Consider the following 22,805-nt stretch of genomic DNA (forward strand, 5'->3'; position numbering starts at 1 on the left):
TGCACTAAAGTTATGGAGGGGATTGGAATTATTCCTAATTCAGAGTCCCATTAGAACAATATAATTTAGCTAACCATATCTAGTTAACACTGTGGGCCTAAATAGAATATGGTTTGCTTGACACAACTTGACTCGAGAGAATAGCGGGATACACAAGCAGATGTGGAATAATACAGTTTAGGAAGTACCATATGTACAGTGAAAATTGAAAAGGATCTAAGGGTTATAATGAAAATATTTCAAAAGGAATAGAATAGACATGTTATTTTAAGAATTAGGCCAGCGGACTGAATTACAATGGAATCACTTATAGGCTAAATTTACTTTTTTCACACTTACAAGAAAATTATTTGAGTTTGACTGCCTTGCCCCTCAAAAGGATCTCCTTTTGGACATGACATTTTATTGGTTGAAAATAAAGAAAAAGGCGTGCATTCATATCGCAACTTATTACATCTCTCCGAGATCTGAGTTTCACATATAATGAAGAGTCAGCCCAGATTATGTGCTTACATTTTGGAGTGCACTTGAATCTTAAAACATTTGGCTAGAGATGGGAATGCTACTAACCAAAGGCAGAATAAATCTGCCAGTAGGATTGAAGCCAACTGAACAAATAATGCATTATTTCTTGGGTGTAAAAGATTTTCAGAATCAGGCCTTAAAACACAGGCTCCTATTTTATTGACAAAAAACTGTTTATCCCTCCATCCCTCATGGCATAGAATTTCTATTAATCTGGGCAGACAATTTATTTTATATAACACTTTACTGTAGTCAAACCTCACCAGATTTTGTTTGGGGTGGGGGTGGAGTGGCATAGTGGTTATTTAGACACTGAGTAGGAATTGGTCGAAAACTTTGGAGAAGTGACCAAAACTCAAAAAATAACTGAGCAGGGGTGCAGAAAGAACTAGTCAAAGGAATGCTTGGGGAAAGATGTCAACACATTATCCAGACACCGGGGCTGATTTTCACTTGAGGTGTCAAATCAACACCACATCTACAGGTCAAAGGTGAGAGAGGCCCAAAACGTTTCGATGGTTGGGCCCCGTATCATATGATGGGGCACCTGGAGTTTCAGATGCTGCCCTTGAGCAAGTGAGGAGGGGCAGGAACATCCTTGTCCCCTCTAGTGGATGAGATTAATGAGGCAAACGCTGTGGCAGGTCTTGCGGGAGATAGCTGAGCATGTCAATACAATCAGCCTCAGACAGAGGCGTAATGGAGAAAGGAGTTTAATGACCTGACTTGCTCAGCCAGGGTAAGTTTCACTTCTTGTGATGATTCCTTTTCTGCATCACATCCTGACACAACCCTTTGCTTCTCCTCCACCACACCACTCTAAGAGCTCCTGTTTTTCTCTGTCTCTGTCTTTTTGTCTCTCTCCACATACTTTACCTATATTTAGCATTGGGCGCTAAGCCTTTCTTCCCCCTTGTTTCAGCTGTACTATCAACAGCTGTTGTTGCCTTCAGAACTGGTAGCTGCAGCATATTGTGGGCATCTGGCTGCACAGGGAAATCTAAGCAATCTTCATGTCTTTGACAACAACTGTCACCCTCCTGCCATTTTCCTGCTTTGTGACACCTCCCCGTCCTGCACACTGCTTTCTGTATGTCACACTCATCATCATTATGCCTCACACAAGCTCCACAAGTCTTTGATACAGCCATGCATTCACAAGCACCCCTTCTTTCTATGTGGTTCCATAGCTGCAAAAAGGATGAGAACAGGAAGCCACCCTTCAGGTCCTCACATCCATGGATCAGGAAGCTGACAATTCTGGGCACAGGCCTCCCTCAGAGGGCCAACAATGGAGAGGTTGAAGAAATGGAGCAGCAGGATCATTTACTCTTGCTTTCTATCTGCTCTCCATGTGCAGCTCCTTTAGGGAGCTGGCCAAATCGGTGATGCCTCACCACTCCACATGTCCGAGGCTCCCTAACCTGGCTGTTACTTAGTCATTATTACTCCTCCCTTCTTTTTGCCCCTGCTATAGAAGAATGCAAGCCAGGCTAGTCTGCACCATCATCCACTCCCTCTTTACTCAGCACCTGCACAGTGATCAGCGTTGGGATAAAAAGAAGACTTTCCTTCAAGATGGACTCACTGTGTAATGAATCGACACCTGCCCGCCCATATAGTGACCACGGAATCACTCAGACGAAACCTAGATTCAACCGGTTTTTATTCAAGCATGCAGGGGAAGAGTTCTGATGAACCCATCTAAGAACAAAGGTTTTACATCTACAGTTATACATTTACTGAGGTGTGTGACCCGCTCTCAAAACCACCGATTGGCCGACTGCTTATCAGCGAAGTTACATTGATTCGTTGACCCTTATCAGACTGGCTCTGAGTGGTTCCCCCAACCTGTCCATCTCCCATCACCTGTCAGTCTTATGGAATGTGTGGTTCAGTGGTGTCAACTTTGCCTCAGTTCCTCATGATGTGTTGATTAACCTTGCTTCCCAGGGTGGTGCTCCTTATCCCTTTCCCAAGAACTCTAGTCAAAACTACCAGTCAATACTATCAGTCTGTGCTAGAGTTCAACGCATTTACAGCAAGCTTTGCTTTTTAGCTGTGTTAGTGTTAGTGTTTTATCAGAAGAATCACTCAACACTCAGAGTCGGTTCCAACGCCAATGTGGCCTTTATTAACACCAGCGGGGAGGAAGCCTCAGGACTGGATCCAGGCACTTCACTCCGCAGAAGAAAGGGTTTCATGGATCTTTATATGTTTTACAATAGTTTACTACAGTTACATACAACAGTTTACTACAGTTAAATTAGACCAATAGATAGAGTTAGTCTCTAAACGTAAAGTGGCTCATGTGTTGCCAAGAGATGTGTTGCTAAGAGATGTGTTGCTAAGAGATGTGTTGCTAGGAACGACTCATGTTCCAGGCCTCCCTTTATCTTACTGTCCTTGGGTGCTGTCTTTGGTAGCCTCCTTATCTTAATCCTGTTACAGAGTCGTATTGTCCTTACTTCCACCAGAACATTCAGTCCTGAGGCTTGGCTGATTAAAGACACCTGCAGAATTTGCTTGTTAGTCCTGTGTGTGGGAAACAACAATTATCAGTTTCCAGGAATGCGGTCTAATTCAGCGAACGGAAATCCCTTAAGGCTTCACTGGTAGCCATTTTATGATTCAAGTTACATATAGTTCTAACCTTATACTACGGGTGCCATTGCCCTAATGCCTACAACAAGCTGGTTCTCCATTTTAAACCCATGTGTAAGTGAGTTTTATAAGCGAGCTTTACATGCATATAAGCGAATGTCTACTTCCACTTTGGTGACAGTATTTTATCCCCTTACAATACTATACCCACTTACAATCAGCATCCGGGTGGGCTAACTAGTGAGTTGGAGGGGTCTTCACGGGGTGAACAGCACATCAGAAATCAGCGGCCGCTGGCTGTGGTGGAGAGGACAGCGGAGGAGAATGCTGGCTGGAGAGCGTGGTTAGATCCAAGCACTGCTAAGGACAGTGGAGACGTAGTCTCAGCACGCCAGCCTTTAAAAAAGGATCTTGGCAGTGCGCCTGCATATAGTGGATGCACTGGATAACCAGCCAAAGAAGGGCCATGTCCTGGCAGAGAATACGACGGCATTTGCCTCCAGCACGTGCGCTGTTATGACGCCAGGAATGACTTCCCTGAGATCTACCAGGGAGCGGTGGTGTCCTTTATGGAAGTTGCAGCAGAGTCTTCTGTTTCATTCATGCTCAGGATGTGGGTGTTAATGGCAAGACCAGCATTTATTGCCCATCCCTAGTTGATCTGAGACGGTGGCTGAGATACAAGTCAAGCACGTCGGTGTGAGACTGAAGTCACATATAAAAGCTAGAGCTGGTAAGGGCGGCGGGTTTCCTTCCCTAAAAGACATGAAAGAACAGTCTGCAGCCTATCTCTTTTGCAGCTGTTCTCCTAGAGGTCGCCCACAACAAGTATCTCAATTCCATGCATTTGAATAACAGTGGCTTTCCACCAGCCATAATGAAACCACAGAGACAGCAATGTGTAGGAGCACTGAGTAGGAAAAAGGGCACTTGGAAAAGACACTATTGGATAACATCTGCGTGACTACATTATGCCATGGGTGTTGCGGGTTCAGTAGTGTCCCGGCACCTTACTACAAACTCACACGAGGCATGGATATATCAGACACGGTCACTCTGTGACCTTCACCTTTATTGCTAACCCTGGGTGGGACCTCCCCTTTTATACCTGGAAACCCAGGTGAGGAGTGTCTCCTGCAAGTTCACCCCCTGTGGTCAGGGTGTGCATTTCTATGGTACAGGTAAAGTGTACATGAGTTACAGTTACATGACTATGTCATTGCAAGATGGTTAAATACATGACATCACCTCCCCCCCTGAAGTCTTTTTGTTTCAGAGGTTAAGTCTGTCAGGTGGTCTCGTGGAGCGCCGCAGTTGTGGCTCTGGTGGCTGAGTCTCGGCACGCGTCTCTGTCACTTGAGGTGATTCCGGCCTGTCCGGGCTGGCCGCAGGGACTGTGCATGCTGAGGGCTGTCTTTGTTGCTCGTACGCTGGCAATGGTGTGGGTGGCATCTCATGCTCTTCTTCAGGTTCCTCCGTGTCTATGCTGAACCTTTTCTTTACTTGGTCCAAGTGTTTGCGGCATATCTGCCCATTGTTTAGTTGGACCACCATGACTCTATTTCCTTCTTTGCCAATTACGGTGCATTCAAGTCACTTGGGTCCCAAAGCATGGTTAAGAACAAATAGCGGGTCATCTATTTCTATACACCTCCCCCTTGAGCCTCGATCATGGAGCTCGGTTTGGGACTGGCGCTTGCCCTCAACAATGTCTGCCAGGGCTGGGTGAATGAGGGACAGCCGCATCTTGAACGTGCATTTCATGAGGTGTTCAGCTGGCGGGACTCCCGTGAGCGAGTGTGGGCGGGGCCTGTAGGCCAGCAGGAGACACAATAGGTGGTACTGAAGGGAGGGTCCTTGGATGCATAGCATGCTCTGTTTTATGACTTGGGCCGCCCGTTCTGCCTGGCCATTGGAAGCCGGCTTGAACAGCGCTGTCCGGACGTGCTTGATACCATTGCCCAACATAAACTCGTGGAATTCATGGCTGGGGAAACATGGGCCAGTCACTGACCAGGATGTCCGGCAAGCCATGGGTCGCGAAAACCGTACGCAGACTCTCCACGGTGATGGATGTCGTGCACAAGTTCAATATGATGCACTCGATCCACTTCGAATATGCATGGACAACGATCAGGAACATTTTCCCCATGACCGGGCCCGCATAGTCTACATGAATACGTGACCATTGCCCAGCTGGGCACACGTCGTTCATTTGCGAACCCAGTGTTCCAGGTCTGAGTCAATCACCGGCCATCATACATGTGACCGGGCAATGGCCTTCATTAACACGATGCCAGGGTGCTCGCTGTGGAGTTCCCTGATGAACGCTTCCCTTCCTTTCTGGGGCATGACTACCCGGCTGCCCCATAATAGGCAGTCAGCTTGGATGGAGAGCTCATCGATCCGTCTCTGAAACGGTCTGACTTCCTCGGGGCGCGCCCTGTGTGCGGGCGCCCAATCCCCAGTCAGGACACATTTCCTTATCATGGATAGGAGGGGGTCTCTGTTGGTCCAGGGTTTGATCTGGCGGGCTGTGATGGGGGAGCCTGTGGTGTCAAAAACCTCAACGGCCATGACCATCTCGGCGCTCTGCTCCGACGCCCCCTCGGTGGTGGCCAGTGGGAGCCTGCTGAGTGCGTCAGCGCAATTTTCGGTGCCTGGCCGGTGCCGTATGGTGTAGTCATACGCAGCCAGCGAGCTGCGAGCTGACGCACTGGCGCTGACAGCCTTGCTGTCGGACAACAAGGATGTTAACGGCTTGTGGTCTGTCTCTAGCTCGAATTGTCTACCAAAAAGGTACTGGTGCATCTTTGTCACACCGTAAACACATGCGAGTGCTTCCTTCTCGACCATGCCATATCCAAGCTCTGCCTTGGAGAGCGACCTGGAGGCATAATCCACCAGTTGGAGTCGGCCATCATCGTTACCCTGCTGCAACACACACCCAACCCCGTAGGATGACACATCGCATGTTAAAACAGGGGTCATACAAAGTCAACAGTTTTTTGGAACACAGTAGGTTCCTCGCCTTATTGAAAGCCCGTTCTTGACAGTCTCCCCAAAACCATTCACAACCTTTACACAAGAGCAAGTGTAACGGCTCCAACAATGTGCTTAAGTTCGGCAGAAAGTTCCCAAAATAGTTCAAGAGTCTCAGGAATGATTGCAACTCCGACGTGTTGCCGGGCCTGGGCGCCCAGCAGATCGCTTCCGTTTTTGATTCAGTGGGCCGGATCCCGTCTGCGGCAACCCTCCTGCCCAAAAACTCGACCTCTGGAGCCAAAAACATACACTTGGCCTTTTTCTGCCGCAAGCCTACCCGATCCAATCGGTGTAGCACCTCCTCCAGGTTGTGGAGGTGTTCTTCAGTGTCTCGACCCGTTATGAGAATGTCGTCTTGGAATACGATCATTCCAGGAACGGATTTGAGCAAGCTTTCCATATTTCTCTGAAAGATGGCTGCTGCCGAACGAATGCCAAACGGACACCTGTTGTAGACAAATAATCCCTTGTGTGTCGTGATGGTGGTCAGTAGCTTGGATTCTTCAGCCAGTTCCTGAGTCATGTAGGCCGAAGTGAGGTCCAACTTCATGAACAGCTTGCCACCTGCCAGCGTGGCAAAAAGGTCCTCCGCTCTCGGAAGCAGTTTTGGTCTTGACACAAATCCTAACCGAGCCATCTGCTTTGAGGACGGGAACGATGGGACTTGCCCAGTCGCTGAATTCAACGGCCAAAATTATGCACTCTCTGAGCAGCCTGTCCAGTTCACATTTAATTTTTTCACGCATCACGTATGGCACCGCTCTGGCTTTGTGGTGCACTGGTCTGGCGTCCGGAGTGATGCGTATCACTACTTTAGTGCCCTTGAACGTTCCGACACCAGGTTGAAACAGTGACCCGAATTTTTGCAGGACCTGTGAGCATGAACTTCGCTCCACGGATGAAATGGCGTGCACATCCCCCCATTTCCAATTCATCTCAGCTAGCCAACTCCTCCCCAAAAGCGCGGGGCCATTTCCTGGAATGATCCAGAGTGGCAGTCGGTTCTGTAATCCATTATGTGTTACCACCAAGTTTGCACTGCCCAGCACTGGGATGATCTCTTTGGTGTACGTCCATAGCTGCGTCTCAATGCATTCCAGTTTGGGCCTGCTAGCTCTGTGTGGCCATAGTCTCTCAAATTGTTGGGCGCTCATGAGTGACTGGCTAGCTCCCGTATCCAGCTCCATGTGCACCGGGATGCCATTCAGTAAGACTTGCATCATCATAGGTGGCGTTTTAGTGTATGAGCTGTGGACGTCAGCCACATGAACCTGCTGAACTTCAGCATCTATGGCTTGACCCCAGGCCTCATTCTGCATTGCAGACCTCTCGTCTGGTTCCTCTGTCTCGCAGATTAGCCTCGCTACTGCCTTTTTGCACATCCTGGCCAAGTGTCCACTGACATTACAAATCCTGCAGGTATATTGCTGGAACCTGCAGCTTTTCGCAGTGTCTCCCGCAAGTTCACCCCCTGTGGTCAGGGTGTGCATTTCTATGGTACAGGTACAGTGTGCATGAGTTACAGTTACATGACTATTGTCATTGCAAGATGGTTAAATACTTGACAGTTTCCAGTTGGAACCTTTTTGGTTTTGTGTGTTTTCAGATGGCATGTGTGTGTGTGACTGGAGTGGTTTTCACCTGAGGAGGGTTGAAGAGGAGAGAAGGAAATTTTGTAGAGAACTGCGGTTGGCAGGGTTGAAGGGAGAGAACTTTGTGAATCGCTACTGTGTTAGGTTGTCTCCAGCGACACGAGCTTCCAGTTGATAGAAACATAGAAACATAGAAAATAGATGCAGGAGTAGGCCATTCAGCCCTTCTAGCCTGCACCGCCATTCAATGAGTTCATGGCTGAACATGCAACTTCAGTACCTCATTCCTGCTTTCTCGCCATACCCCTTGATCCCTCTAGTAGTAAGGACTTCATCTAACTCCCTTTTGAATATATTTAATGAATTGGCCTCAACAACTTTCTGTGGTAGAGAATTCCACAGGTTCACCACTCTCTGGGTGAAGAAGTTTCTCCTCATCTCGGTCCTAAATGGCTTACCCCTTATCCTTAGACTGTGACCCCTGGTTCTGGACTTCCCCAACATTGGGAACATTCTTCCTGCATCTAACCTGTCTAAACCCGTCAGAATTTTAAACGTTTCTATGAGGTCCCCTCTCATTCTTCTGAACTCCAGTTGATCCAGTCTTTCTTGATAGGTCAGTCCCACCATCCCGGGAATCAGTCTGGTGAATCTTCGCTGCACTCCCTCAATAGCAAGATTGTCTTTCCTCAAGTTAGGAGACCAAAACTGTACACAATACTCCAGGTGTGGCCTCACCAAGGCCCTGTACAACTGTAGCAACACCTCCCTGCCCCTGTACTCAAATGATGAGTTGTTCCCTTCCTCTTCAGATTCTTGGCTGGCTTCCCGGTGCTCAATGTCCATACTTTGGCCATGCTGAATTTAAATATTTAATGCTGGTGCCTGATACAGGCAGGTACCTGGGCAGCCTAGGTTCTAACCTGAGTCAAGATGGAAGCGATCACCATTCAAGCACAACCAGGGTGGTTTAAGTGCTACCATTTTAACGCAATTACCGCCGCATTTGGGACAGAGTCAAAGAATGATCAACACAAGGAATAAACCTGGAGTAGGATAATGGAGAAGGAAACCCTGCAATCATTTCAGAAACAATTGGATGCTATAATGAGCATCCTTTGGATTTATATTCTTTCGTATGGTAGTAGCAAAGCAAATCAAACATCAAGATCCAAATTGGATATCCAGACCAAAGCTTCCGGTGTAAAAGCGTGGATATCTTGTAGGCTGTCTGCGACTTTCCTCTGAGGGTAGTGCTCAATGATGTGCTCCAGGGTCTGATTAGGAGCTCCACAGTCGCCTGATGGGGATGCTTCAATCTTCCACCTATGGAGAAGGTGGCGGAATCGACCATGACCCGTTCTGAGGCAGGTAATGGTTGTCGACAGTTTGCAAGGAAGGTTGTACTGTGGGGTCCTCTATCGGGAATCTATTCCGTATGTCACAGTTCTTCCAAGCATTTTTCCATCGATCATCAAGGCTGAGGAGAGATCGCAGAAGGGCTTCGGCAACGATCCAAAATGGCCTTCCAGATTTGAGACGGGCCTGGTGGTAGGTTGTTCAATAATTTATAGATTTATATACTGTGAGTGGCTGAGTGGCCACCTTTATTTATATTTCCTCAAAGGGAAGGCCCCAGAACATTGTTAAGCAAAGGGATGTTGAAGCTGAGCTCCCTCACGTGGATTACAGCCAGAAACAAGAGCCAAACACTATAGTAGTAATGCTGTAAATCTGATGAATCACATATTTTAACATAACTGGCTCCAGATTCATGACTATTTGCTTTAAGCAGAATTTTGTAATCGGCATACAATTCAAATGCATCAAATCAAAAGTTGACTTCATTCCAGAAAGCTTGTTCATTCCGACTTCATAGAACTCCTGAGCCAAGCATAAAATCTTCCATAACATATTTTGTCTATCATGCTAAATTTCACCTCTGGAACAGCATGTTGCAGAACTTTAATCTCCTTTTTGTAAGAAGCACATGTTTCCTTTAATGCTGGTGTTGCTTTAATTGAGATTGAGTTGCTGAACGAACACTTGAATGAACTGCGGAGCACACATTTGCAAATGGATTGTTTTAATCCGCATTTATAAAAGGAGGCAAAAAACACCAACAGCTGGAAAGCAGAGAATGCTAGAAATATAAAGCACATCCATCTCATCTGTAAAGGGGAAAGGCAGGTTTTAAAACACCTCTATTTTAAAATTCTCATCCTCCTGTTCCATGGCCTCACCTCTCCCTATATCTGTAACCTCCTCCAGCCCTCCAACCCTCCAAGAGTTCTTGGTTCCTCCAATTCTAAATTGATTCCTGGTTTGAAAGGATTGTCCTATAAGGAGAGATTGAGTAGAAAAGGAATGGATAAAGGGGAACCAGTGGATGTGGTGTATTTGGACGTCCAGAAGGCATTTGACAAGGTGCCAAATAAAAGGTTACTGCACAATATAAATGTTCACGGAGTTGGGGGTGATATATTAGCATGCATAGCGGATTGGCTAACGAACAGAAAACAGAGGGTTGGGATTAATGGTTAATTCTTGGATTGGTAATCAGTAACTAGTGGGGAGCCGCAGGGATCAGTGCTGGGACCCCAACTATTTACAATCTATATTTATGACTTGGAAGAAGGGACCGAGTGTAACGTAGCCAAGTTTGCTGATGATACAAAGATGGGAGGAAAAGCAATGTGTGAGGAGGACACACAAAATCTGCAAAAGGACATAGGCAGGCTAAGTGAGTGGGCAAAAATTTGGCAGATGGAGTATAATGTTGGAAAGTGTGAAGTCATGCACTATGGAAGAAAAAAAATCAAAGAGCAAGTTATTATTTAAATGGAGAAAGATTGCAAAGTGCTGCAGCACAGCGGGACCTGGGGGTACTTGTGCATGAAACACAAAAGGAGGGTATGCAGGTACAGCAAGTGATCAGGAATGCCAATGGAATCTTGGCTTTTATTGCAAAGGAGATAGAGTATAAAAGCAGGGAAGTCTTGCTACAATTATACAGGGTATTGGTGAGGCCACACCTGGAATACTGCGTGCAGTTTTGGTTTCCATATTTACGAAAGGATATACTTGCTTTAGAGGCAGTTCAGAGAAGGTTCACTAGGTTGATTCCAGAGATGAGGGGTTTGACTTATGAGGAAAGGTTGAGTAGGTTGGGCCTCTACTCATTGGAATTCAGAAGACTGAGAGGTGATCTTATCGAAACTTTTAAGATTATGAGAGGGCTTGACAAGGTGGATGCAGAGAGAATGTTTCCACTGATGGAGGAGACTAGAACTAGGGGGCTTAATCTTAGACTAAGGGGCCACCCATTTAAAACTGAGATGAGGAGAAATTTATTTTCTCAAAGGGTTGTGGATCTGTGGAATTTGTTGCCTCAGAGAGCTGTGGAAGCTGGGACATTGAATAAATTTAAGACAGAGATAGTCAGTTTCTTAACCGATAAGGAAATAAGGGGTTATGGGGAGTGGGCAGGAAAGTGGACCTGAGTCCATGATCGGATCAGCATAGATCATATAACATGGCGGAGCAGGCTCGAAGGGCCATATGGCCTTCTCCTGCTCCTATTTCTTATGTTCTTATGTTCTTAGAATGGGCCGATATGCTCTGGAGTTAGAAGAATGAGAGGTGATCTCATTGAAACATACAAGATTCTGAAGGGGTTTGGCATGGTAGTTCCTGAGAGATTGTTTCCCTTGGCTGGAGAGTCTAGAACTAGGGGACATAGTCTCAGGATAAAGTGTCGGCCATTTAGGACTGAGAAGAGCAGAAATGTCTTCACTCAGAGGGTAGTGAATCTTTGGAATTCTCTACACCAAAGGGCTGTGAATACTCATGTTGTTGAGTATATTCAAAGCTGAGATCCATACAATTTTGGACTCTAAGGGAATCAAGGGATATGGGGAACGGGCAGGGAAGTGGAGCTGAGGTTGAAGATCAGCCATGATCTTATTTTTGTTTTTATTCGTTCTAGGATGTAGGCATTACTGGCAACACCAGCATTTGTTGCCTTTCCCTAATTGCTCTTGAGAAGGTTGTGGTGAGCCATCTTCTTGAACCACTGCAGTCCTTGTGGTTAAGGAACGCCCACAGTGCTATTAGGGAGGGAGTTTCTGGATTTTGACCCAGCAACGATAATGAATAGTGATATATTTCCAAGTCAGGATGGTGTCTAACTTGGAGGGGAACTTGAAGGTGATGTTGCTCCCATGCACCTGCTGCCCTTGTCCTTCTAGGTGATCGAGGTCGTGGGTTTGGGAGGTGCTGCCGAAGAAGCCTTGGCATGTTGCTGCAGTGCATCTTGTAGATGGTACAAATTTGTATCTTTGCCAGTCAAGGAAAAACAAATCTAATTATATAAAATTTTAAATTGATGTCAACTTTCTGATAAAGATGAGTGGTATTCTATAAATTGTAGTATAAACATAGAAGCAAAATATTTTATAGGTGTGTTAATGACTTTTACCTGAAAGTTGTTAAGAAATCAAGCTGTTGATGCAGGGGAGCTATGCTAAATATCTATGATAATGTGCGGCAGCACAACAGTGCTAGGTCCCTTGCTTTTTGTGGTACACATCAATGATCTAGACTTGAATATAGGGGGTATGATTAAAAAGTTTGCAAATAATACAACAATAGACTGTCTGGTTGATAATGAAGAAGAAAGCTGCAGACTGCAGGAAGATATCAATCAACTGGTCAGGTAAGCAGAACAGTGGTAAATGGAATTTAATCCAGAGAAGTGTGAGGTAATGCATTTGGGGAGGGCTAACAAGGAAAGGGAATACACATTAAATGGTAGGACATTAAAAAGTGTAGAGGAACAAAGGGAACTGGGAGTGCATGTCCACAGATTCCTGAAGGTAGCAGGCCAGGTATATAAGGTGGTTAAGAAGGCATATGGAATGCTTGCCTTTATTAGCCGAGGCATAGAATATAAGAGCAGGTGGGTTATGCTTGAACTGTATAAAACACTGGTTAGGCCACAGCTGGAGCACTGTGTGCAGTTCTGGTCACTGCATTACAGGAAGGACATGATTGCACTGGAGAGGGTACAGAGGAGATTTACAAGAATGTTGCCGGGAGTGGAGAATCTTAGCTATGAGGACAGAGTGGATAGGCTGGATTTGTTTTCCTTCGAACAGAGGAGGCTGAGGGGAGACCTCATTGAGGTGTATAAAATTATGAGGGGCCTAGATATAATGGATAGCAAAGGCCTATTTCCCTTAGCAGAGGGGTCAAAAACCAGAGGGCATAAATTTAAAGTAATTGGTAGAAGGTTTTGAGGGGATTTGGGGGTAAATTTCTTCATGCAGAGGGTTGTGGGAATCTGGAACTCACTGCCTGGAAGGGTGGTAGAGGCAGAAACCCTCACCATATTTAAAAAGTGCTTGGATGTGCACCTGCAGTGCTGTAATCTGCAGGGGTACGAACCTAGAGCTGGAAAGTGGGATTAGACTGGATGGCCTCTTGTTGGCCGGCGCGGACACGATGGGCCGAAATGGCCTCCTTCCGTGCTGTAAACTTCTATGATTCTGTAATTCTAACATATAATTCTGCTATGCTAGGATTTCAATGAAAGTAAAAGTGGACCAGTAAGTACCTAATAATCTGGGCATAAATTACAACTTTGTAAGTGTGGTTTGCATATTGATTGATATCATCAGTGTAAAAGTTTATCAATTATTTAACGGTGTAATTAAAACTTGTGCACATTAGAAAATTAGTCTCAACCAAATTCTGTTCAGCCAGAGTCTTTTCCTCATTGCTGTGACAATAAGTATGAGGGGGAATCCTTCTGTCCCCTGATTAGGGACAGGTGCTGCGTCCGAATTCACTGAACTGAATGAAGGAGCTCAGCGACAATGAAGGAATGGCAATATATTTCCAAGTCAGGATTTTGCATAACTTGGAGGGGAACTTGCAGGTGATGGTGCTCCCATGTGCCTGCTGCCCTTGTCCTTCTAGGTGGTACTGCCGAAGAAGCCTTGGCGATTTGCTGCAGTGCATCTTATACATGGTACACACTGTAGCCATGGTGCACTGGTGGTAGAGGGAGTGAATGTTGAAGGTGGTGGATGGGGTGCCAATCAAGCGGGCTGCTTTTTCCTGGATGGTGTCAAGCTTCTTGAGTGTTGTTGGAGTTGCACTCATCCAGGCAAGTGGAGAGTATTCCATCACACTCCTGACTTGTGCCTTGTAGATGGTGGAAAGGCTTTGGGGAGCCAGGAGGAGAGACACTCGCCGCAGAATCCCCAGCCTCTGACCTGCTCTTGCAGCCTCAATATTTATGTGGCTGGTCCAGTTCAGCTTTTGGTGAATGGTGACCCCCAGAATATTGATGGTGGGGAATTCAGCGATGGTAAAGCCATTGAATATCAAGGGAAGGTGGTTAGACTCTCGCTTGTTGGAGATGGTCATTGCTTTGGTCATTGACAACACTGTCGACAACACCTTTCATCACTTTGCTGATGATTGAGAGTAGACTGATTGGGCAGTAATTGGGCAGATTGGATTTGTCCTGCTTGTTGTGGACAGGACACACCTGGGCTGTTTTCCACGTTGTCGGGTAGATACCAATTTTGTAGCTGCACTGGAACAGCTTGGCTAGAGGTGCGGCTAGTTCTGGAGCACACATCTTCAACACGACAGGCAGGATGTTGTCAGGGCCCGTAGGCTGTGCTGTATCCAGTTTGCTCAGCCGCTTCTTGATATCACATGGAGTGCATCAAATTGGCTGAAGACTGGTTTCTGTAATGGTGGGGACCTCAGGAGGAGGCCGATATGGATCATCCACTCGGCACTTTTGGCCGAAGATGGTTGCAAACGCTTCAACCTTGTCTTTTGCACTTACATACTTAAATGCGGATCAGGCTCGAGGGGCTATATGGCCTACTCCTGGTGCTATTTCTTATGTTCTTAATTCTGGCCTATGATGTATCTCCTACTTCTTTTTCCGCACCATTGGTGGCCGTGCCTTCAGCTGTTTAGGCCTTGTACTCTGGAATCTCCCCAAAATCTCTCCACCTCACAATCTCGTTCTCTATTTTTTTAAGACTGTCATTAAAACTGATGTCTTTGAGCAAGCTTTTGGTCACCTGTCTTATTGATGCCTTCTTTGGCTCAGTGTTAATTCTTTTTTATCTGATTATACTCCTGTAAAGCACCTTGGGACATCTACTTAAAAGATGCTTTTTACTAATTAACAGGAGTGCTTCCTTCCAGCCCACCAAGCTTACCTGCTTCCCTGTCCCCCATCAAAACCACCTCCTCCCCCCAGGATCGGACATCTCCAATGGATCGGCGGCCACCTCCCCTGCTCCACCCCACCACGCTCACACTCGCCCAACTCCAGGCCCCCTGCTCCTGGCCTGTGGCCTCCTCCGGGGCATTCCCCTACTGACATGGAGCCATGCTTGTTAACCAGACTGGCTTCCAGGCGAGGAACGTGCTTGGAAAAAAAAAAGATGCACGCTATGGAGTCAAATCTCCACAGCATGTGGGGAAACCCGGACTTCCCTCCCCCTTCCCGCCTCACAAAACCTGCCCTCGTAAAATATCGGGGCCTGATTGTCAACAGCATATTCGGCCATGTCCTTTCCACGCATGCAATTCCTGGCACTGGTAATTAGAGAAGGGTTGAGTGCTTTCATTAAATTTCAAATCCTTTGGGCTTCTCAAGATCAAAACTCATTTGCTCGGTTTTCTCCATGGTTGAATTCTCACTATTTGATGGCATCTTTCACCGCATAAATAACAGATTTCTGGTGTTCCATTTATTATTGATCTTGTGTTGCGTATAATTTGCTCTATGCTTATAACTTGGTCAATACATACTATGTTTCACACAGTTGAAACCCTTTTATTGTCACTTTCAATTTGCCAGCCAAAAGTTACAATAAGCATTAAGACACAATAATAGGGTTTCAGTTCAATATGATGGAATTTTCCTCAGAGAAATGTTCAACATGAACCACTTTGCAATAAAGCCCCTGAAATAAGTAAATGTCTTTCTGCAGTGACTTGTGCTGCCTTTTCCAGGAAATTGTGATTAAATTGCCCATTTACAGAGAGCTGTGAACATTTGCGTCTGTCTGGTTACTGCTGGAACATTGAACAGCAAAAAGCATGTACACTTGCATGTGATTATTTCGAGCACTTGCTGGGATGTAGTATGTTCCTTAACTGCAGGCAAGCACAGTATCGATACAGTAACACAGCTACAAAAAATTGCTCACTTATTCAAGAATAACTAATAAACATGGAGAATGCTCAAACGACCCTCTTCTTTCAGCCAAATGGTCCATCTTTATTAATATAAGAAAAAGTGTGACAGAAAATGTAATTCTGCCATCTTAAAACTCTGATATCTCAGACTTGCGAATGCACCAAATGGCAGTGCCTATGCGTTAGGATAATGATGGAATCTGGGAGTGAGTTTAAAGGACGAACCATATTGAGAAGATAATACCCGACTTACAGTGAGAGGCAAGTTAACTCCCTAAGACGGCACAATTCAGCGTTTTCAAAATTCCACTTTTGTGGTGCTTTTCCTATACTTGGGGCAAATGCAAAAATATTGTTTAGGCCATGTGCATATGAAAATCGTAGCAGAGTCCAAATATACATTCTTGTTTTAAAAAACGTTTTGCACGAATGACTTCTAAAGTTGGCCAACAAAATAAGTGATTACAATTTCTCGCTCTCTCTCTTTCTCTCCCTTTCGTTCCTTCTTTCATGGTTTTACCCACATTCGGGTGAAAACTGTGAATGTACTTTCAACAAAAAGTATCTGTTGCAATCACTTTGGCTTTGGAGTGAGCAGTGTGCTGGGCTCGGTGAAAGGAGGGAACTACACCTCCTTTGACACCAGGGTGGGCGGTAAAGAATTATCACCGATTACAGAACAATTCCGCACACAAAACTGTGAACTAATGGAGACAACAACTATCTAATCAACTTTATGGTTTTAATTGTATAATCTGTATGCTGTGAATTTTCATTTCTAAATGTGGTTTTGTTTACAAACCACTGGAGGTCCCAAAATAATCAATAGATTGTGATGCAGCATAATCCTAATAAAGGCATAAATAGTCTGTTACAAAATATTCACATCTGGGCATCAAGATATTTGCAGAGTAAAATAGTCAGTTTGTATATCTTTCAACAATTATCAGCAATTGAATCTAACCAATTTTCTTTTACACTGAACTACAAAGGGAGAGGAATGTTTCCTCTGTGTGTGTATAAAACATCTGTTGCTTTTTCTTTACTAAACAGGTTTATAATTTTTGTTGCACATGCTTCAGAGAAATCTCCTCCTTAGCTTATCAGTTATAATAATGTTTTTAGGTGACATTGTGCCGCACTGAATACATTTAGTCTGCTGAGAACGGAGATAATTAGGGAATATTATGTGCTTGTTTTGGGGTTGTGCATTTTAAATGTTCCATTTAGGTTCCTTCAGTGGAACAATATTATTTTGTACATTTGGCACTCAAAAGCTGGATGATTACGTACTTATGTTGGATCAATAGTAATCCTTACATCGCAGAGCTGTTGTTTAACCAATTTCTGTTTCTGGATGCACAGTTGATGTCTAGTAATTTAAAAATATATCGTGATAATAGCTGTGTGAATTTTTTTAATTAAATTTTTAATAAAGAGCAACATAATTGGGTGAGAAACAGTGCTCATTGGAAGTCATCGAGACCACGCTTCCTGATGGCTCAGCTAGTAAAGTGGTGAGCAACTGAAGCGTAGGTTCTGAGGTTTGATCCCTGGTTTGTGCTGAGTAAAATATCTCAGTCAGGGCAGTGGTTGGGGCAGTACACTTGGCCTTGGGGATGGTTCATGCTTCTGGTTTCTTTCTAGTGACACCATAATGAAAGTCCATGGGCTGAATTTTAGGCTTTTCTGTTTTCGAGGTGAAAACGGAAGCGGGGTGGGAACGTTACCGAACGGGAATAGTTTACGCTTTAGTATATAAGTTTGTGCATCTGGGCCCTGCGTTAGGGGGTGCAGTGCTAAGGGAGGCGTTGTACACCTCTCGTGGCGAAGGATGGGAAACTCCCGAGCTGAAGAGCCGGGCCATGTGAGCTCCGGGACGGGGGGGCGGGAACCTAAAAAAACCCAGCAAAACATTGCTAAAACATTGCTCACGCCGCCTCAACACAAATCGCACAAAAATTAAATACAAAAAACACTCGCACTTACTTTTACAGCACATTATCTTCCACTGCGCCACCGGCTATGCTGGACCGCTGTGATTTCCCAGGTGGTCATTGTGGGCACATTTCCGGGCAGATGGATCGGGCAAAAGTCAAAACTTATGGCAGTGTCACAATCAGAAGCGTTGCACACCCGGCACAGCTCTTCCCGGCGGTCCTGCTCAGCGCCGCCCCAAAACTCGACCGGAAGATCGCAACTGGGGCGCTGGAGACCTCGCCACTGCCTTTCACACCGCCCCGGGCAAAACCTGAAACACAAAGGACTGGAAAGTCCAGCCCCATATGGGCTGAACGCAAAGTGAGAACAGGACTGAGCTCCACTAGGATGCTGCCCTCGGTCATCAAGCCTATTGGTCCTTATTGACTATGCTCATATAGAATTACATTGAATCACAGCACAGAGACAGGCTATTTGGCCCAACTGGTCTACACCGGTGCTTATACTCCACATGAGCCTCCTCCCATTCTAATTACCTCATCTTGCCTTATTATCCCTCTGTTCCCTTCTCCCTCATGTATGTATCAAGCCTCCTCTTAAATGTTGCAATGCTAGCTGCTTCAATCAACTCCATGTGGCAGCAAGCTCCATATTTTCACCGCTCTCTGCTAGCGGCTATCTTCTAGTTATGCCCCCTTGTTCTGGACTCACCCACAAGTCGAAACAATTTCTCTACATCCACCCTATTGAAACCATTCAGAATTTGAAAGATTTCTATCGGGTCTCCTCTTACTCTTCTGTTTTCCAGAGAAAGGTGTCCCAGCCTATTCAACCTTTCCTGATAGTTGCATCCTCTCCATTCTAGTAACATCCTTGTAAATCTGTTCTGATCTTTCACCAGTGCTTCAATATGCTTTTGGTAGTAGTAGAGATCAGGGGGTAGAAATTGTTATGTGACATGCCCATTTTTCGAGCATAAAACAGGCACAATGCATTCCAATTTATTAGTGGGATGGTCCTACTGCTAAATTCGTAGGACACATTTTACAGCTGGATTTCAAAATTAGAAACCATTCAGAGGAGCCCGAGTGCTTCCTGACTCCACAAGCTTTGCGCTCATGACCCTTTCAGTAGCCCACTCCAACCCATCTGGACTTACCTGGACGCAGAACGTCCCACTGCTACGTTGATGTGTGGTAAGCCCACTTTACACCCGAAAAACGGGCATAGCGCATACCAATTTCTACTCTCATGTCTCATCTGTACTTTCATTTGTTGTCGGATAAGGGACCACAGGTGATTGAGTATAAACTGATGTCATAAAAAGCTAAAATTATCTTAAAATGCTGCACGTTTTGGCATTAATGCTGAACATTAGTTAATTAAATATTTATTCCTTTCTGTCGGTAGATAAATAATTCAAGCAATAGTGAGTGTTATTTCATGCCTACGAAGACAGTGTTGAATCACGTGCCTCTGCTGTGACCCAGCTCACACGTGACTTTTGCTCTATGCTGCCGTAGCTATGACCCTTTTTGAAAAGAGGCACAGTACGTGACATAATCAGCAACATAAAAGAACGGAACTTTGATTAACTGTTAGAGCTTTCAATGCCCCGAACTCAGAAGGCTTGTTTGGAACGTGAGATGTTTCCTTCTGTACACCTCTTCTTCCAGTTACTTATGGGAAAACTTTCACCACCACCCCCCACCCCGAGCCGCCCCGGACGGGCAGGAGAGTTTCCAGAGAGGGCGGTGGTTAAAATCTTACAAATAGGAAATCCGACCTATCCCACCACGAACGCGCCTACTTCCAGTTTAACCGGGGTGGGTTTGGGGTCGGACAAGTGGGTCATTAATTAACATTTTTAAATGAGGCTCCATGCCTTTGATTTTATCAGCGATTTGGATTAAATGGCTTTGGACCAGACTTCCTCTCTCCCAGCTACTGAAGGGAGCTTACTAAATCCAGCAGGTAAGTGTTTTTCCAGCAATGTTTGTGGGCCATGAGAAGGCGTTTCTTCCCCGCCGCCCCTAAAGCAAACCTGGTGCAGATCTACGTTCCGAGCCCGCAATCTTCAGACCCCTCCCTGCGATTGGCCCGCTCACCCCTCCCCCCCACTGCGAGCTCTCCCTTTCTCTCTCTCTGCCGTGCTCTGAGCCCCGCTATCAGCCCCCAATCTTCTCGATTGCCAGGATTGTCCCCAGGATTCCCCAGCTGCTGTCCTGTAGGGCAGCCTTCAATCTGGCCGCTGATTTTAGTGCCAAAAAAAAAAGGGGGAAAAAAAAAAAAGGGCCTTGTAAATGTCTGGAGTGTCACCCAGGTCGGGTGGCACCGTTTAATGTTTTATATTTTCACAGATAAACTCAAAAGAGTTTCAATCTGGCCGCTGCTGGGTGGGAAACGGAGTAAAAATATTCCAATGGGACCCTGCCATTATATTCCGCTGGACCTCCGCGTTCCCGGGTTTCCCAGCCTCCGACAGGTGCCCCTACTACCTCCCCGTAAATATAGAAACATAGGAATTTATAGCACGGAAGGAGGTCATTTCGGCCCATCGTGCCCACACCGACGGACCAAGAGCTATCGAACCTAATCCCACTTTCCAGCTCTTGGTCCGTAGCCCTGTAGGTTACGGCACTTTAATTGCACAATCAAATATTTTTTAATTGTGGTGAGGGTTTCTGCCTCTACCACCCTTTCAGGCAGTGGGTTCCAGACCCCCACTACCCTCTGGGTGAAGAAATTACTCCTCATATCTTCTCTAAACCTCCCCCCAATTACTTAAATCTATGTTCCCTGGTTGTTGACCCCTCTGCTAAGGGAAACAGGTCCTTCCTATCCACTCTCGACAAGCCCCTCATAATTTTATACACCTCAAGCAGGTCTCTCCTCAGCCTCCTCTGTTCCAAAGAATACATACCCAGCATCTCCAATCTTTCCTCATAGCCACAATTCTCCAGTCCAGGCAACATTCTTGTAAATCGCCTCTGCACCCTTTCCAGTGCAATCATATCTTTCCTGTAATGTGGTGACCAGAACTGTACACAATACTCCAGCTGTGGCCTAACCAGTTGTTTATACCGTTCAAGCATAACCTTTTTTTTTAAATTCGTAGCCAATCGTTCCAATTCTTTGTCAAATCACAAACGCCAGAGGTCACCTTGCACACGCCAAGGATCACTCTGCGCCAATGCTCTTAGCCAAAAGGCCTAGAGCCACTGCACCGTTCCTGGAAGTACTGCAATACCAGGTTCGTGCCATGGAGGTGGATGGGTCAGGCCCCCCACACACCTCCGTGGAGGTGGATGGGTCAAGCCACCCCACCCACCTCCTATTTCCAAAAAAGCAAGCATATACCTTCCTGATCCAGGGAGAACCACCTTGGGGTTATGGTGGTTACTCCCCTGTCAGGTCAGTTACGCATGATCTTAGCCAAAAGGCCGAGAACCTCCTTTTTTTTTTGAAATTCGTAGCCAATCGTTCCAATTCTTTGTCAAATCACAAACGCCAGAGGTCACCTTGGGCCCATTCATGGATCACTCTGCGCCAATGCTCTTAGCCAAAAGGCCTAGAGCCACTGCACCGTTCCTGGAAGTACTGCAATACCAGGTTCGTGCCATGGAGATGGATGGGTCAGGTCCCCCACACACCTCCGTGGAGGTGGATGGGTCAAGCCACCCCACCCACCTCCTGTTTCCAAAAAAGCAAGCATATACCTTCCTGATCCAGGGAGAATTACCCGGAGGTCATGGTGGCTACTCCCCTGTCAGGTCAGTTACGCATGATCTTAGCCAAAAGGCCGAGAACCTCCTTGCTCTTGTATTCCATACCTTGACTAATAAAGGCAAGTATTCCATCTGCCTTCTTATCATCCTTATCTACCTGGCCTGCTACCTTCAGGGATCTGTGGACCTGCACTCCAAGGTCCCTTTGTTCCTCTACACTTTTCACATTACCTCACACTTATCTGCATTATTTGCCACTGTTCCACCCACTGATTAGTACATTGATATCTTCCTGCAATCTGAAGCTTTCTTCTTCATTATCAACCACACAGCCGATTTTAGTGTCATCTGCAAACTTCTTAATCATATCCCCTATGTTCAAGTCCAAGTCATTGATGTATACCACAAAAAGCAATGGAACCAGCACTGAGCCCTGCGGAACCCCACTGGATACAGCCTTCCAGTCACAAAGACACCCATCAACCATTACCCTTTGCTTCCTGTCTCTGAGCCAATTTTGGATCCAACTTGCCACTTTACCCTGGATCCCATGGGCTTTTACTTCCGTGACCAGTCTGTCTTGTGGGACCTTATCAAAAGCTTTGCTAAAATTCATACACACTGCCCTCATCGACCCTCCTGATTACCCCCAAGAAAAATTCAATCATGTTAGTCAGACATGACCTATCCTTCACAAATCCATGCTGACTGTCCTTGATGAATCCATGTCTTTCCAAATAAAGATTTATCCTGTCCCTCAGGAATTTTTCCAATAATTTTCCCACCATTGAGGTTTAGGCTGACTGGCCTGTAATTAGTAGGTCTATCCCTTTCTCCATTTTTAAACAAGGGTACCACATTAGCAGTCCTCCAGTCCTCTGGCACCACACCTGCAGCCAGAGAGGACCGGGAAATGATGGTCAGAGCCTTTGCTATTTCCTCATTTGCTTCTCTTAGGGCATTAGTGTCACCATTTATACATAAGTCAATAGTTATTAGATATTTTCTTATTGCATTTCCTACATTGCAACCGTGTCTACATTCCAAAAGTACTTCATTAGCTATAAAGTACTTTGACATGTCCGGTGGTCATGAAAGGCACTATATAAATCCAAGTCTTTCTTTCTAT

At 45.7% G+C, this 22,805-nt stretch overlaps 1 long non-coding RNA gene and 2 pseudogenes across 1 annotated transcript in view; all 3 read right to left on the reverse strand.

Moving 5' to 3' along the window:
* Positions 1 to 18,514, reverse strand: part of LOC139275905 (uncharacterized) — a 34,122-nt gene extending 15,608 nt beyond the window's left edge. The window contains exon 1 of the long non-coding RNA XR_011595785.1: positions 17,997 to 18,514. This is a non-coding gene — a long non-coding RNA (uncharacterized lncRNA). The remainder of the gene's footprint in view (positions 1 to 17,996) is intronic.
* Positions 18,515 to 21,164: 2,650 nt separating this feature from the next.
* Positions 21,165 to 21,403, reverse strand: LOC139276591 (U2 spliceosomal RNA; annotated as a pseudogene).
* Positions 21,404 to 21,523: 120 nt separating this feature from the next.
* Positions 21,524 to 21,762, reverse strand: LOC139276609 (U2 spliceosomal RNA; annotated as a pseudogene).
* Positions 21,763 to 22,805: the final 1,043 nt, after the last annotated feature.

Source organism: Pristiophorus japonicus, chromosome 11 (assembly GCF_044704955.1).
Source record: "Pristiophorus japonicus isolate sPriJap1 chromosome 11, sPriJap1.hap1, whole genome shotgun sequence".
In the NCBI taxonomy this organism is placed as follows: Eukaryota; Metazoa; Chordata; class Chondrichthyes; family Pristiophoridae; genus Pristiophorus; species Pristiophorus japonicus.